Source organism: Columba livia, chromosome Z (genome assembly GCF_036013475.1).
Source record: "Columba livia isolate bColLiv1 breed racing homer chromosome Z, bColLiv1.pat.W.v2, whole genome shotgun sequence".
Taxonomy (NCBI): domain Eukaryota; kingdom Metazoa; phylum Chordata; class Aves; order Columbiformes; family Columbidae; genus Columba; species Columba livia.
Genome location: NC_088642.1, coordinates 40,471,628 through 40,487,153, shown reverse-complemented (window position 1 = coordinate 40,487,153; position 15,526 = coordinate 40,471,628). Strand labels below are relative to the sequence as shown.

Genomic DNA, 15,526 nt, shown 5'->3' with positions numbered 1-15,526 from the left:
TCATTTTACAGCCTGACAGTTTATACTGTACCTGAGCCTGAGTATTAGGACTTCAGGTTCTGTTGTGATCAGTCTTAGAACCTCCAGTACAGAACACCCTTTAGTTAAAACTGTGCCATGGCTTGAAGAACGTAATGTCTCGATGTGGTGGTATAAATGCATATAGAGAAAACAAAATACAAGTGTTTATAAAATTGCTACCTGACAGTATTACTTCTTGACCTGTGACTCCTGGCAGAGCTTGCTGATGTTAGAAAATTTCAGTAATGGATTCAGGCTGTGACACTTGTCTTTTAAAAGTCACATCACAATTAGTAGATGCAGGATGCATTGTTCTTTTTCTGCACAGTGTCACACTCATTGCCTCTGTGACAACCTTCATTTCCTTCTAGGCAAATGGAAGCCCAGTAGCCCGAACCTCAGGAAGTTGTTAAAGCAATTAAAGGCTTCTCTCTCTCAGCACATTGCATGGTTACCATAGTATCCTCTGCCTCCAAGTCTTTACTGATGATGTCAGTATGCATACAGGGGCTATTCACAGCATCTACGTGAAGATGATTCAGCCCTTGCAGAAGATCATAAGCATCTCTTGATATGTTCTATTATCTGCTATCATTTTAAGAATTCATGAGACTGGAAGGTAAGAGGCTTCTGCTTCATATTTAATAATTTTTATGTATCCTTATATTGTGAGGTGTCAGGCTTGTTTTGTTTAATCCACTGTTCCATCGTTTGCTAAATGCATAATGCATTAACCAGTTGCATAGCTCGTGTAATTTAAACTTGGCAAAGTCTAGGTAATCTTCGACAACATGAAAAAAAAGGCAAACTAAAAATTCCTGAAGTTAAAAACTGATTTGTTAAGTAGTGGGAGATTTTTACCAATTAAAATTGCCAGAGCTTATTTTTGTTATTATTCATAAGAAGAGAACATAAATTATGTAACTAGAGCATTACCCAAGAGAAAAATGCTCAGTTTTGGTTTTGTTTGGTTTTTTTTTTAATTGAAACAAATCAACAACAATAAAAATTAACCTCCACTCACCTTTTCTTTTTTTCTTCTTTCTGTAGATAGTATAACACTGAATTAACATACTCTCGTGCAACTGTTCTGCATGCAATTTTGTTTGTATAAGGAAATGTGAGTTCATATTGAAATCTACAGTTACTCTTTAAGAAAGCAGAGGCTTTGTTGTTTATCTTGAATAGTGGGAAAACATAATAAAACACTGAAGGAACTAGTTTTATGAGAAACTCAGAGGACTCCTGCACATTTTGGCCATGCAACCTAGGTTCACTAGTTAGCCTGAAATGCTAAGCTCTTGACTGTTTCAGAGCTGGAATTTTTTTCCTTCTCCTAGTCCACTTTCTGCATTGCGTTACATTACCATGGTTGCAAATAGCCATGCCCAGTACATAAGCTGTCTGTTTCTGTCTTTTACCAAAAAATCGCCCACAAGAAAAAAATGCCCCAAAACAAAATAAAAAGCCCAAACCTGCAGGAGCTAAGCTGCAGAACTATGAATGTCCTGTTTTAAGTCTTCTTTTAATGCCTTCATTTGGGCTTTATTGTATTTTGATTTCTCCACCCTGAAAACTGTGGGGTTTTGCTTATAAAATAATTGAAAGTAGAATAATTTTGGGACGGGGGCAGGGAATGCAGTAAAGAACTATTGGTGTAAATGGAAACAAGTTTGTAAAAAGGGGATTTGGTATAGCAGGAAGTTCTACATTAAGGTGGTATGTTTTGTACAAGCTCACCAATTTACCTGTCTGCTCCTGCCATCTATTAAGTATACATTATGCAAAGTGTTAAGTATATATTAAATATATATATATATATAAAAATATATATATATTGTATATAAATATATATAAGTATATATTAAGTATATATTAAGTATGTATGCATTAAGTACTGTATGCAAAAGTAGTCTACCTGTTTTGTTTTATGTTTTCTGACCATAACATCCATTGGTTTATTTAGATACTCAGTCTTTTTTTGGGAATAGGGTCCTCTCTTGACAATTCTTAAGCTAAGTGCTTAGCATGCACTGACTAATAAGGCATTTAGCCAGTCCAGTGCTACACACGAGATGTGGAAATACTGTTCATCACAATAGACATGTTGCATTAGTACAATGAGGAACACTGTCTAGTAACATTTTTATGTTTGTTTTCTTTTTCAAATATTTATAAGTCCATATAGACTGAAGATTTTTTGTTTTCTGGTACAAAGATACATTTGCTATTATTTTTCTACTTGACTGCCTAGCTATTAGTTTGGATGTGAATATATAGAAGAATATTTTAGGTGAACTGAAAAAGCCAACTCCCATTCCAATGCTGACATCTGTTAACTTTCATATTTGATACATTAAAAAATAGGTATTTATTTACTAAACACAGTCTCATATTGGCCACAATGTACTCCTTTATTTTATGGCTTTAGGTGCTGTGCATGTTTTCTGATTTAATCGGCAAGTTTACCTAACAAATAAGGACAAAAAGATGCATAAAATGTTCAGGAGTAGAATATGAGGAGCGGTTGAGTGAGCTGGGGCTGTTTAGCCTGAAGAAAAGGAGGCTGAGGGAAGACCTTATCGTTCTCTACAACTAACTGAAAGGAGGCTGTAGCATGGAGGGTTTTGGTCTCTTCTCCCAGGTAGCAAGAGATAGGACAAGGGGAAATGGCCTCAAGTTGAGCCAGGGAAGGTTTAGATTGGATATCAAGAAAAGAAGTCTTCACAGAAAGCATTGTCAGGCTTTGGAACAGGCTGCCCAGGGAAGATTTCGCATTCAACCGATCTGTCACAGAAACAAGACTTCTGTTTGTTCTTCTACTATAATCCTGTAAAGTCATTTATGGGGGTGCATATTTGGGTGTACTCTATTTTTATTGTAATACTTGCACAGCTACTTGAGATCTTCTGTTATTGTGGTGTCATTAATTGGCATGTTTTCTTAATTCTGAGGAGAAAGCAAACAGAATGGTACTGAGGGAAGGGGTAAAGAAAAAAGAAACCTGTCTAGTATTACAAGTCTGTAATACTAGCCATACAGAAGGACATTACAGAATTAGAGGGAGTTTCAAAGGGATATTGAGAATGAAGAAATGGGCATAATGATCTTAAAAATGGACTAAAGGAGAAGTTTGTAAAGTAAAAAAAAAAAAGACTTGAACAGGGTAAATTGGAAACTCTTTCTGTTTCTACTATATAGCAAGACAAGAAGATTATGTCAGCTAATGCTAATAAAGTTTGATGCTAAGTCAGTTCAGTGCCTGGCTACTGCTGAAAAGAGTAGTCTTGCTTTTCCTTTCCTTGGCCTCAGTCTCCTGGTGCTCATCTCTCCCTACAGCAGTCATAGCGTGAACTGATTGAGCTGGCAACTGAAACCTCATCTGTAGCAAAACCAAATTGAAGATATGAACCTATTCCACTCAAAGCTATGGACTCACAAAATCTGTCACAGTAGAGAAGAGAGGATCAACTGCCCCACGAAGCATGAGCTCTGTGCGCATCCCACTTTACTTGCTTAGTCAAAAAGTGGAACCATACCCTAAAAATGTGGTAGGGTTTTATGTTCTTCTAAATTTCTCTGTTCAAATGCAGCTGTGACACAGAAGAGACGATTGGCACAGGAGGTTTTAGTTAATTGATTTAGTTTATTTAAATAGACAGTTTCTGAACATTTTCTCTAAAATTTGTGCGAATTACTATTCAGATAGAAATCTTAGAGAAATTTCAGATCGTGTTTGAACATTGGATGGTAGGCCGTGGGTAGTGCCCCAAATTAGGGACTCAAAGGAGCAGTAAACCCTGTCCATGGACCTTCCCAGAGCTGTCCCAGCAGAGACTCAGCTCCAGTGTCCAGCTCTGAAACCCATCAACATGAATCAACATAATTTGCCTCCTGTTTCTTATGACATTATTTATACATCTGTATGTGAAATGGGGAGATGAAGGCCTTGCCGCTTTCATTTTAATCAACAGGAGAGAAATTGTGCCCTAATTTTGCTGAGATTTGCAGACAATCCTGTATGTAATAGTCTTGTCAAGATAAATGAAATTACTTAGAGGTAAGCACTCACATAATTCTGTAAGATTGAATTCTTTAATCAGGAGGGCTACAAATGTAGAAAAATCCATATGCAATGCTTGTGTGTCTTTTTTTTTTTGTCACCATTATTCCAAATATGTCCCTTCTTTTATGCCCCTGAGACGCAGAATTTCCCCTCTAGCTGCATGAAAATAAAGAACAACCTGCATAAAATTCCTTTAACTGACTTTAAGTGCCTTTCTTTTGCCTGGAACCATGTGTACATCTTTGTCTCAATGTGTGTAACAAAACAATAAAACAGGCAGAACTGATAGTTAGGACTGCTGTTCTCCTGAATGTTCTCGTGAATGCTCCTAAAGTTCTGGGGGTTTAATGAGTACTTCCAGTCCATATTGACTGGTAACCTGTTTTCATTCCACTAATGCATTTATTTCCAAAATTATATACTCCTTTTCTAGAAAAAGTGTAAAGGCAAACATAAAACAAAAATAATAGTGTACTAAGATTTCTTAGCATTCTGTAGAACTTGTGTTACCCTCAACTGACTGTTTTGTGTTTGCCCTCTTCATGTACATTTAGCTTGTTCTGCATGGCAGGGGGGGAGGTGTGTAGGACTTAACTTATTTATTTATTTATTTATGATTTTATTTTGGTCTCGTATAGTTCTTATTTTTTGGTTTTCGAGCTCCTTCTTCCATATGACCCGGGTTGCCATATTGTGGTTTTGTTTGTTGTTTTTTGTTTGTTTTGGTTTGTTTTTTCCTGAATAAAAATCAAAATTATGAGGTCACATTATTATTTTGGCTACTTGTTCTCAACATTTTGACTATTTAACTTCAGAACAGAAGCAGTGCTGTGCATCTAGCTGAGGCATTAATTTATGATTTAGTTAAGTACCAGTGTTCATGAAGTTCTATTATTTACCTCAGAGAGGTTGAAGGTGAGGGTTTTTTGGTGGTTTGTTTGTGGTTTTTTAACTTGTTTGTTTTGGTTTTCTTTTTATTGTGTGGTTTTTTTTTTGTTTTTTGTTTTGTTTTTTTAAATAATGATATTCTTTTCAGTGCACTAGAATTAATATCAAGGTAAAAGGATTTCATTTGGAGGTGCTGGAAGAACCTTGGCCGACAATAAACTGTAGAATCATAGAACCATTTTGGATGGAACAAGTCTAACTGTTAAGCTAGCACTGCCAAGGCCACCTCTAAATCATGTCCCTAAGAACCTCATCTATGTGTCTTTTAAGCATCTCCACCACTTCCCTGGGCAGCCTGTTCCAATGCCTGCCAACCCTCTCTGTGAATAAGTTTTTCCCAATATCCAGTCTAAATCTTCCTGGTGCAAAGTTTGATTTTTGTCTAGTAAGGCTGCCTGATAACCTTTAAGGGCAGTGAACCTTTCACTAAAGACAATAAATGAAGGGGTTACAGTCCTCCCTGCCCCCCAGTATGGTCCTTGCAGGCTAGTGTGGCGTGAGGTGCTTGCAAAGGACACTTCAACTCATTGATTTGTGGTATCTCTCCTCCTGTCTTTCCACATGCACACACTCACTCGTTCACACTTGCAAAAAATTATGTTGACTTGAGACAGTGAATTATGTTGACTTAAGTGAAAGCTGCACAGTTTATACTGGGGATGAGTTTCATTTTCATTTTTCTGAATGTGAATCTGTGATTTACAATGGAAAAGAGTGGCAGTCAGAAACGAGCTTTAAGTTCAGAACTAAACCAGATCATCTTGTTTTCTAAAGGAATGAAACAGTCTAGGACTTCTGCAAGATTTCCATGTCTGACTTCCATTACATATTGAGCAATGCCAGTAGCTTTTTTTCTTTAGAGTTGTGTGGTAGAATTAAGCTGATGAATATTTTTACTTGATGGTGTGTTAAGAGTCTTCTAACCAACCGTTTGTGTCCTTAAAACACACCTGAAAGAAGTTCTAGTGCATGAGGACCACAATGGATCAGTCACTCTGGTTACTTAAATCCTTCAGCCACAGAGAAATACTGATGATGGGCTAGTGAAGAGGAATCAGATTGCTACAATGAAAACAGTACTTCTACAATCACTGTACTACCTTTTTTCTTTTTTTTTGGGGGGGGGAGGGGGGAGTGTAAAATGAAAAATTTAACATAACATGAATGTTTTGAGGGCTTTTGCTTCATCAGTAAAGACATCCATGAAAAGAGGGTTGTAGATTTTTTGGTAGTGCTTTCTTTCAATGTTCCTCTTAAAGAAGAGATGTGGATTTGAAGGGCAGGAGAGGAGCAAGTTGTTCAGAAAAGTAGTGTAGAATTTCAGTATTGCAGGGACTTGATGTTTAAAGTGAGCTTTACAGTCAATAAGAAGGAATGTGACAATACAAAATTTCTTCGAGTTTTCCCTAGAGTACCCTAATGTAGATCTGAAGAGCTGTGTATTACTCAAGTTAGTAGTATGTCATCCTTCCCTCTCCTGCTTGGAAGGGATGCCTCAGGGATGCCTCAGGGTTCCCTTGGCAAACAGCTCAGAGGTTGGCCTCACTGCTACTTCAGAGTAATCGCTGCTACAGAACTTTTGGATGTGACAACTGTTTAGTGAGTGACCAGAGCAGTGTGGGGTGCTTTTTTTTTATGCAGCTGAATTTACTAAATAATCCTGAAACAATCAGTTTGGCTGAGATCAAAGTTACATCAGTGCAGATTTGTGAAACTGCTAGTAATTGTAGCTGTTCCATCTTCTAAATTAGCCAGCTTCTTGTGGAGCACTGGGCTCACAAAGGAGGTAGAAGGCTGATTTTTGTCTCATTGTCATCTGCAATCCTCAGAGCATCCTCAAAGAAAAACAGGAGAACCCAAGCAGCTAAACATGCCATCAGTTCTATAACAGACAAAAAGGGAGAAAGATACTTAGTCCCTAACTTGTGATTTTGGGAAATTGCAGAAATAAGGCTGATTTCATGTATGTTTGTGTCAAATAGCAAATTATGTGTCCTGGGAGATGAGAGATGCAGGGTCACCATACTTCAGGCAGAAAGTGATACTTACCAGTTTATTTTGTTTGTTTGGGAAAAACTTGAGTTTGATTTGTTGCAAAACTGTCTTTTTTTTTTTTTTTTTTTTTCAATTCATCAGCCTAAAAAGATCTTAAAGCAATTCTGGTAATGAGGTTGAATGAGACTTTACAAATCTATATGCTTTCAAGGAATTATGTATGCAATGTGTGTTTTGTTTTACTTTTTGGTTACAGTAGCTCACCCGTAGTAGAAGTTACCATGTAAAAAAGCTCACTAGTAATAGAAGTTACTATGTAAATATTATGAACAGTAAGTATTGTATTTCTGGTTTTCTGTAATTAAAATCTGATATCGTAACAAGAAATGCTGTATCTATCACTCTTGACTCCAATATAAGCTTTTAGAAGTGTCCCATTTACTTGTGTATATTAGCTCTGGTGAGTTTTACTGAGAGCAGTGAGATTTTATAAGAACTGGTGTGATGGTTTGTTGTGAACAGTGCTCCAGTATGGGTGTACTTGATTTTAGCTCTTGGCTTGGTCCCAAAGCACCTTGTGTGAAGTTGTGTTTTAGTTTCTAGCTACTTCCTTGTATCATGGAAGCACTAGGAATAGAATTTAGTAACACTTGTCAGTTAGTCTCTTAGATATGCCTGTTGAGATATCCACATATATACCAGAAGAATTAGGTTTTGTGTCATTTTTCATACTCTTGATCCTCAGTGTGCTTTAGGAGTGATTTTGTGATTCAGTAGTGTAGTATCTTTTTTTTTCTTAGTTTTATTTGCTCTTCCAGTGGTCCATAATATGTGTGCTTTACTCTTTAAGTGGGATTAAATATTGTGCAGTTGTGTTAAATTGAATTTAATAAAAGTAGGTTATATCTTTTATCTTTTTTGTTGTCACGTTTGTGTGGGACAACAGAGTATGGAATTCTTCAGTGTTGATGTGGCCTTAAAAGCATTATGCTGGATTTCAAAGAAGAATGCCGCAAACATGAAAAGGAAAACAAATACCCAAATACAATATAATCTTCTGTACTTGAGTGCAAACTGTAAGCCTAAAACTTGTGTTTTTATTTTATGACTGAATGAGAGTTTACTAAAGTAGATACTTTCAACATATACTTTAAAAGAAAACTTTTTTACAGGAAGCTGTTAAGCTTCTATCTGTGTTTCAATATTTTAACCTTTTTCTCTGCAAACAGGACAAAATGTCTACTCATTGGTAACATGATCTAGTTAAGAGTTTATCTTTTAACATTACAAAATTGTGGAGCCTTTGAAGATATAATGAATGGTTTTGCTATAGTAATTCAAACACAGGTGGAGCTTGTAGGTGACGTGTATTTGAGTGGCAGTCTGTGTTACTTGGTGCTGGACACATGCAGCATCTGTCTTCAGCCTGACTGAAAAGTGTTCTCAGGAGAATTTTCTGTGATTATAATGAGTTAGTTTAAAATTCTCTGTGTAGCAAAATATCTGTGTCCTGCCCAAAGATAATTGGAAAATAAATCTCCAATCTCTACACAGAAATTTTAGGGTTGTAATATTTATTATAGTGACAATTATTAGTGATGTCATTGGTCAGTAACTTTTTTTTTAACATTTAGTGTCTACTGTTTCATCTAGTACATGGAGACTTTGTAATACAATGAAATAGCAGGGACAATGTTTCAAATTTTAGGCAGCACCGTGGATTACTTTTTGCAGATTTTCTTTAAAAAAATTTGGTTTGCAGATAAGATATTGTAAAATTCAGAATTTATCTACATAAGGGAACGTTTCTAAGTTCTTGAGATAATACAAGATCAAGTTTAGACTGATGAAAAAGTCTGTATAAACATTTACTTGGGTTTGTGGTGTATGGCTTTTTTGTTTTGTTTTTCAGCTAGAGAACTATCTTAGTTGCCTCTAAACTTATTCCTTGTCAGTTTTATTCTTAATTTCTCATGTAGTCAAATCTGATTTTATTTTATTATGTAATATAAAAAGATTTCTGTCCCTTTTGTGCTTTCCTGGACATCTGTAAAAACAGTATTAAGTAGAAACAAATCGGTCACACCTATTAGAGCTGACAGCCTGAGGGAGATCAAAGACAATGATGAAGTATTCATGCTTTTCATTTCAAGCAAATACTGAATTAACTCTGAAGTACGATGTTTTAAACTTCAAAAGCAACCAATTCCATGCTGATCAAGGCAGACACAAATAGGTGTTGTATGGACAGGTTCAAACAATTGGGCTGCAGTTTCTCCATTTGAAATGCAGTTAGTTTTACAGGTTTCAGCTTATACCTAGGAGCAGACTTCTATCTGGGCTGAGAAGCCAGAACTGTTTTCTCAAGACATCTTGATTTTCTCAACTCAAAGCATGTTCATGAGCATCAGAAGCTGTGGAAATTAAAGCAGTTTTTACTGTTACTACTCTTCTTTCTTAGAGTGTGGTACCGTTTTCAAAAAAGGCTGCAACATGGGCTACTTAAAATAGTGACTGGGAAAAGCCTTCACCCTGCGCTATAAAGATTAGGTGTCTTAAAACTGCTGCTTGCAATAATTTGGGCTTGTTGAGTCTACTGACAGATAGATCACATCAAAAGAATGCAATCTATGTTTTCTGGTTTCAGTCAGCACAAAGCTGCTTAATTTTACTGTCCTGCTGGAGTTTATCTCTCTCCTGTCCTGCCAGAATAGATCAAGATTCTATGCAGAATCAGGAAGGGACTTCCCTAAGTTTCTACAAAATGCTACTTAAAAACAAACAAACAAACAAACAGCAACCAAAAAAAACCCCTTTTCAGCGAATTCAGCTGGTTGATATAAGGATGAAGATATTTGGTATTTTGGAGATGCCATAAACAAGAAAGCATTTGGTGTGTTATGGGTGAAGTACAACAAGGTGAAGTACAACAGGGTATGGGAAAAAAATAAATCTGTGTTTTCTGACTTTTAATGAGAGTAGTTATAGCTATCAGTGAAATACGATTTTGAAAATGATCTGGAAAGATTGTTTTGAACAAGAAAACAACCTTTTTTCATTATATTTTACAAAGGGATCTTTGCATCACTTGTATAATAGATATACTTTTATACATAACTGCATGATTTGCTTTATAAAGCCATTTTTTTAAAAAGAAAATGGTCAGATTTTAATTTGTCAATTTATTTTATGGGTGTTATTATTTACTTTTCCAGTTCTTGGTTTGTACATCATAATGACTGACAAAGCTGTAGTTAAGGCTGCTACTGATTGCCTGATTTCCCACTATGTCTGATAATGGATTTTTATGACTGCTTTGTTTCCTGTCTTTAAAACCAGCAAATGCTTAACAGGAAAGCTAACTCAGATGAACTCTCAGAGCAGTATCTTGGAAGGGCAGTTTTATTAGATATCTTTTTGCTTAACTTTCTGAAACTGGTTTGTAGGAAAGCATATGGTGCAAAGGTGCTTCAGCATCAGTCTCTTCAGCTTGTCAGTGATAGCTGCTGAAGCCACTACAAAGCTGTCAGGATTTCTGTTTGACACTGCGAGTATTACAGTAAAAGAGAGCAGTACTGGCTTTTATTGGTGCAGTGTTAAATGTAGCTGTATTAACACAGCTACCTTGTTGTGGATTGGTTTGTTTGGTTGGTTTGCTTTTTGTCCCTCCAAAGCAAACAATGATCATCAAATTATATCAGGCCTCTCTGACTGCTAAGTAACTTAAGAATATAGAAAATGTTTATCTTTGCAGCTTAATGCAGAATCTGGTTTGGTTCTCTTTGGCCAAAGTACGACACCAAAGCTCATAAATCAGTTGTCATCTGATGCATCTGATACAGAACGCCTATGAAAGTACTGGATAGTAATTAGAGGTTAAATAGAACTGCCTATTTTACTCAGTGGCAATTTCTTCAAAAGTATTAAAATCCGTTAAAACTGTTTGAAAACAAATTTGAGATGACTTAGCTGCTAGTCATGAGTTTCTGGAAAGTTCTTTTATGCAGTAGGTATGTGGTAAAGAAATGAAGATCACCTTCCATCCAGCAGTAATGTTAAAATTCATGACAAGGACATACAACTCAACAGACAGAATTAGGGTTTTTTTGCTGTGCCACCTTTATTCTGCCTACGTGTTTTTCCTGTGTGCTGCCCATCTCCTTCACTTCTGCAGAAGTTGAGCTCTGTTAGCAGCTGTTTCCTTATTTCATTGCCTTTAAAAGGAGCATGGAGCCACAGTAAAGGATAAAGCACTCTGTGGCCTCTCTGAAACGTCTAATTGCAGACATCATAATAACACTTGTTCCTGCTGCTTCAAAATTGTTTCATTCCACTTGGTCTGAATTGTTTGTTATACTTCAGCAGGTTGTCTGTTAGGAAACTATAGCTATGTGACACATTGTGAGATGATGTTGATGTATTTTGTACAGTTACATCACTAATAAATCAAGCCTTTATCTGTGATTGAAATCCCATGCAAATCCAGTGCAACTGTGCAGCTCGGGCTCCTGGCAGCCTGCTGCAGTTCGTCTTGTGGAGCTTGCATGCACTGCTGTGCAGTTACAAAAAGAGCTGTATCGCTTCTGTTGCTTCATATAGCCTAGGTAGAGGAAGCAAACAGTGCACACAGGACCAAATTGAGAGTTAAACTTCTAGGTGTGCTGTGATGAGTCTACTCAAGGTGTGGCACTATGAAATTGAACAGTAAGGATGGTTGTGTTTCTCCCTGAGTACTGATTTCATTTACTGTTTCTGCAGAATTCCTCAAGGAATAAATAAGGTGTGCAAACTTGAATGCAATTGATTTTCCATCAGGAGCTTTTTCGTTTGTGTAGCTGTCTTCGATAGAAGGGTGACATCACTGTTTTGGTTAATGCAATCACTTCGGTTGCATTGTGGAGGAAGAAGGTTTTGGAACTAACACTTCTCTGCATAGTGTACCCTGCAGCTCAAAGAAAAAGTAATGTGCTTTAGTTTAGATTTTGTAAAGCAATGACCCAGTTGATGGTTACTTACTACACATATTTTAAACACCATATAAAATTAAATGATATTGCAATTCAACTTGTTTGTTTGCAGGTTAGGATACCAAAACATGTCCGGTGGTTGGTTTGTTTGTTTGGGGGATATTTATTTGTGTTTTGTTTTGTTGTTGGTGGTGGTGTTTTGTTTCATTTGTTTTTTTTTTTTTTTGTGTGGGTGTGGTTTTGTTTTGTTTTTTTCTTTTGGTTCTGTTCAATATTTTTAAACTGTCAGCTTCAGCTTCATATTTTTAAGGTGGCTCTTAATCTCACAGTTATAACAGAATCTATCTACTTAAAACTCCATAAACCTTACTGAAATAGTTCTTAATCTTTTTTTTGTTTAATAGTGATGTATAGTGGTTGCAGGATGCAATAAAATTTTAAGGATAGTCCTGCGCAAAAAGAAAGCTTAGGTTATTCATTAGCAAAAGAGTGTTGGCAAGATTTGAACATTCAGTTGCTACCTGCTGGAAAGCTGAAAAATTCCAACAAATTCCACCAGGTAACCATTGGATACAATATGTAACAAGTTTCCATAAACTGATGTACCATACCCCGATGTCTGTGCCCATGACAGGAGATGCTGTTGGCAGTCCCTGGGCTCAGAGACAGGCATGGCAATATGTTAGGCTGAATGTGGGAAGGAAGAGGCATAATATAGGAACAAGTTACTTCGTACTAAAGAGGTAATGGCCATTTTTTCCCCATTCCCTTTAGTATTTTGACTGACAGTATTATCTTGCTAATGAATCGTTTTATTTCATCATATAAACATCATACATTTCCTAAACTTCTCTGTTATAAAGGTGCATCTGTGAAAAACATCTACTATCAGATTTTCTGAGGAGATGCCAACCAGTTACAAAGTGTTTGAACCGCCTTCAAGTATTATCTGAATTATCTGAAAAATAACAGCACTAATATGTTTTATAATGACCTAATAAAGTGCTGTGGTTAGCTCTTCTGTCAGGTGGTAGATGTGGCGTCTTTGCTGATGATATAGTACGCCATTTCTCCCTTGAAGGTTTTAGCTAGAAATGATACAGAAGCAGTGCTCTAACTCTGTATACCTCACAAATAATGTGACTTTAAATAAAGCATTACATAACCATACAAAGATGAGTCTAAAAACATGTTACCAAAGGCTATTGGGAGTGCTTACTGGGCAGGGGTAAGTAGCTGTCACTGTAATGCAGCTTTGAGAAGAGAAAATTGACTATGGGTTCTCAAGCCTAATTTTTAGAATGTGTATATCTAAAATCAGTACTGTTAGTTCTCACACAGTTTGAAATGCCCTAATCATTGGATACAAAGTGTAGTTTAGACTGTGAAGTTTCAATGTTGAGGTATCCCATGTCCTGGTTTCCAACTTCCCCTCTAGTATCTCTGGCACATATTGGTACTTTGTCATCATACAGCAATTCCTGCTCAAACTTTCCTTTTGTTAGCTTAAAATATCCAAATTCAAGTTTGCCATGGCACTGGTGGATCTTCTAGACAGAAGAAAGCGAACCTTCATCCTCGCGGCGCTGTGAGCGCAACCCTCTTAACCAGCATATTGTGCATCACCATACCAAGTTATATCTTGATGCAAAAACAGATGTCTCTAACATTACAAAAAATTTTGCCAAGAAGATGGTTTGGAACGCAGTCCGAAACGCAGGTTTGTCATCTGGATTATTGCGAAAATGAGCTTTTACAGCTTTCATTGAAAGCTAGGAAAGATAGTTCTGCTTATGATGTATAAAATAGAACAGCTTTAGAGATGCTACCAAAAGTGCTTTGAGTAGTGAAAGTATTGATATTATCCCTTCCCACTACTGAAGTGTGAATTGAAAGATAAAAGCCTACATCTGGAGTTTGAGGGAAGATGGAAACACAAAGTAAAAGTGTTTGAGTCACTGAGGGCATTGTCTTTGATGAGAGGAAACAGCCATATTTGGAAAAGAGCTGCACATTGTCAGACCTGCAGTCCTATCTTGTGTAAGAGTTGGAAAGTAGTCCTTGCATAAAAAGAGGGAAGAAAAGCATAGGATGCAATTTGAACCTGGGGAAAAAGCAGTTATGTTTTCCTGCTGGTGTGGAGGTTCTGCTGTATGAATTATGGCCTCATTCCCAATACTTAAAATGACTTGATTCAAGCTGAAAAAGGCCATGCCAATTACATTGTTTAATGTCGAATTACTGTCTGGTTTTTTTTGTTTTGTTTTATTTTTTTTTAATCTGTTTCTCTGGTTTCCATCATTGGCTTGGCTCTTGATCTTCACCTCGTTACACTGTGTTCTCTAGTACTGTGACTTCCAGCCTGTATTGCCATCAGCAATTCAGGTAAAAAGGGTAGATTTATGGTATGTTTGTAACTATGAAATTACAAATTTAATTTGAAAGGTCAGGTCAGCATGGTAGTTCAAGGTGAGTTTGGTGTATGTTCTGTGTTCCCTGCCAAGCTGTATGTCATGCCTCTGTACAGGTGGAATTAATGTGCAATACTGAAGTCTTTTTGCCTTACCCTTACAGTTGTTTATGCTATCCAGTGTCCATGGGCTAGCTGGAGCAGTTGAACTTTTTAAAACACTATTGCAACTCCCACCTTATTTTTATTTGCACCAATTTATTTTATTAGTCAGTGAAATAATCTGCCTTATAGCAAGCTGTCAGTTAAAGTAATCCATTGCAAAAATGTTTTTGCCTTGAGATGATAATAGTTGCTTTCTATTTTATCAATGAGGAGAACTTAAAATGTGACAGTGAAAGGTTTGTGTGAATAATATTTAATGCTGACCTGAAAAACATTAATCTTCAACACTTTTATACTTTGCTCTCAGTTCTCTTCTGCCTGATTTCTTTCAACTTGTGCGTCTCTGAAGTCTTTTGGGATTCAGTTTTTGAGACTCATCTTGAATAATTTACTTCTGAGTAAAAATGTGTGTCTGAAACTAGAAGTAACTTGTGATCAAAATCTGTATAGTGTCTTGCTTAACACTTAAGAGTTAAATGAAGGGGAAAAAAAGGCTGTGAGTAGCTCAATATGTAGTATTCAATATTATTTTTAATTAAGCATTTTTGAAAAATCTATAATGATTTTTTTATTTTTCTGCAGCAATGCATGTTCTTGTCCCAGAAGTAATAAAATGTAGGAAACCCAAATACTCTATAGTTTACAGAGTAATAGACATGTAAATAATGCCATAGCTAAAAAATACTATTTTAAAAATCCCATTCTTCATTTTTTTTAAAGCTTTTTTACTGTTTTTTGTATACACCATGTAAGTGACTTCTATTTCTTCTCTCCTTGACCCACACCCCCACCATTGCCCCATAGCTTTCACCCTCTGTCAGAAAAATCAGTCCTATGGAGTAGGGAACTGGGAGTGAGGGGTTTGGGACTTGATAAAGAAACAGATGATGTTGTGCTAGGAGGAGCTAAGATACTGCTTTGAAAAATGTTAATGTGTTGCATTTGGAAAAACTG

At 36.5% G+C, this 15,526-nt stretch overlaps 1 protein-coding gene across 28 annotated transcripts in view; it reads left to right on the top strand.

The window, feature by feature from the left end:
- The window catches only part of PAM (peptidylglycine alpha-amidating monooxygenase), a 132,185-nt gene that overhangs the window by 28,214 nt on the left and 88,445 nt on the right, over positions 1-15,526 (top strand). For 5 of the 28 annotated variants that reach the window (XM_065045463.1, XM_065045469.1, XM_065045465.1 and 2 more), the window contains exon 2: positions 393-640. The exons of the other annotated variants lie outside the window; for them this stretch is intronic. The gene's annotated coding sequence lies outside the window, so the exon portion shown is untranslated. The remainder of the gene's footprint in view (positions 1-392; positions 641-15,526) is intronic. 28 annotated transcript variants of the gene reach the window in all.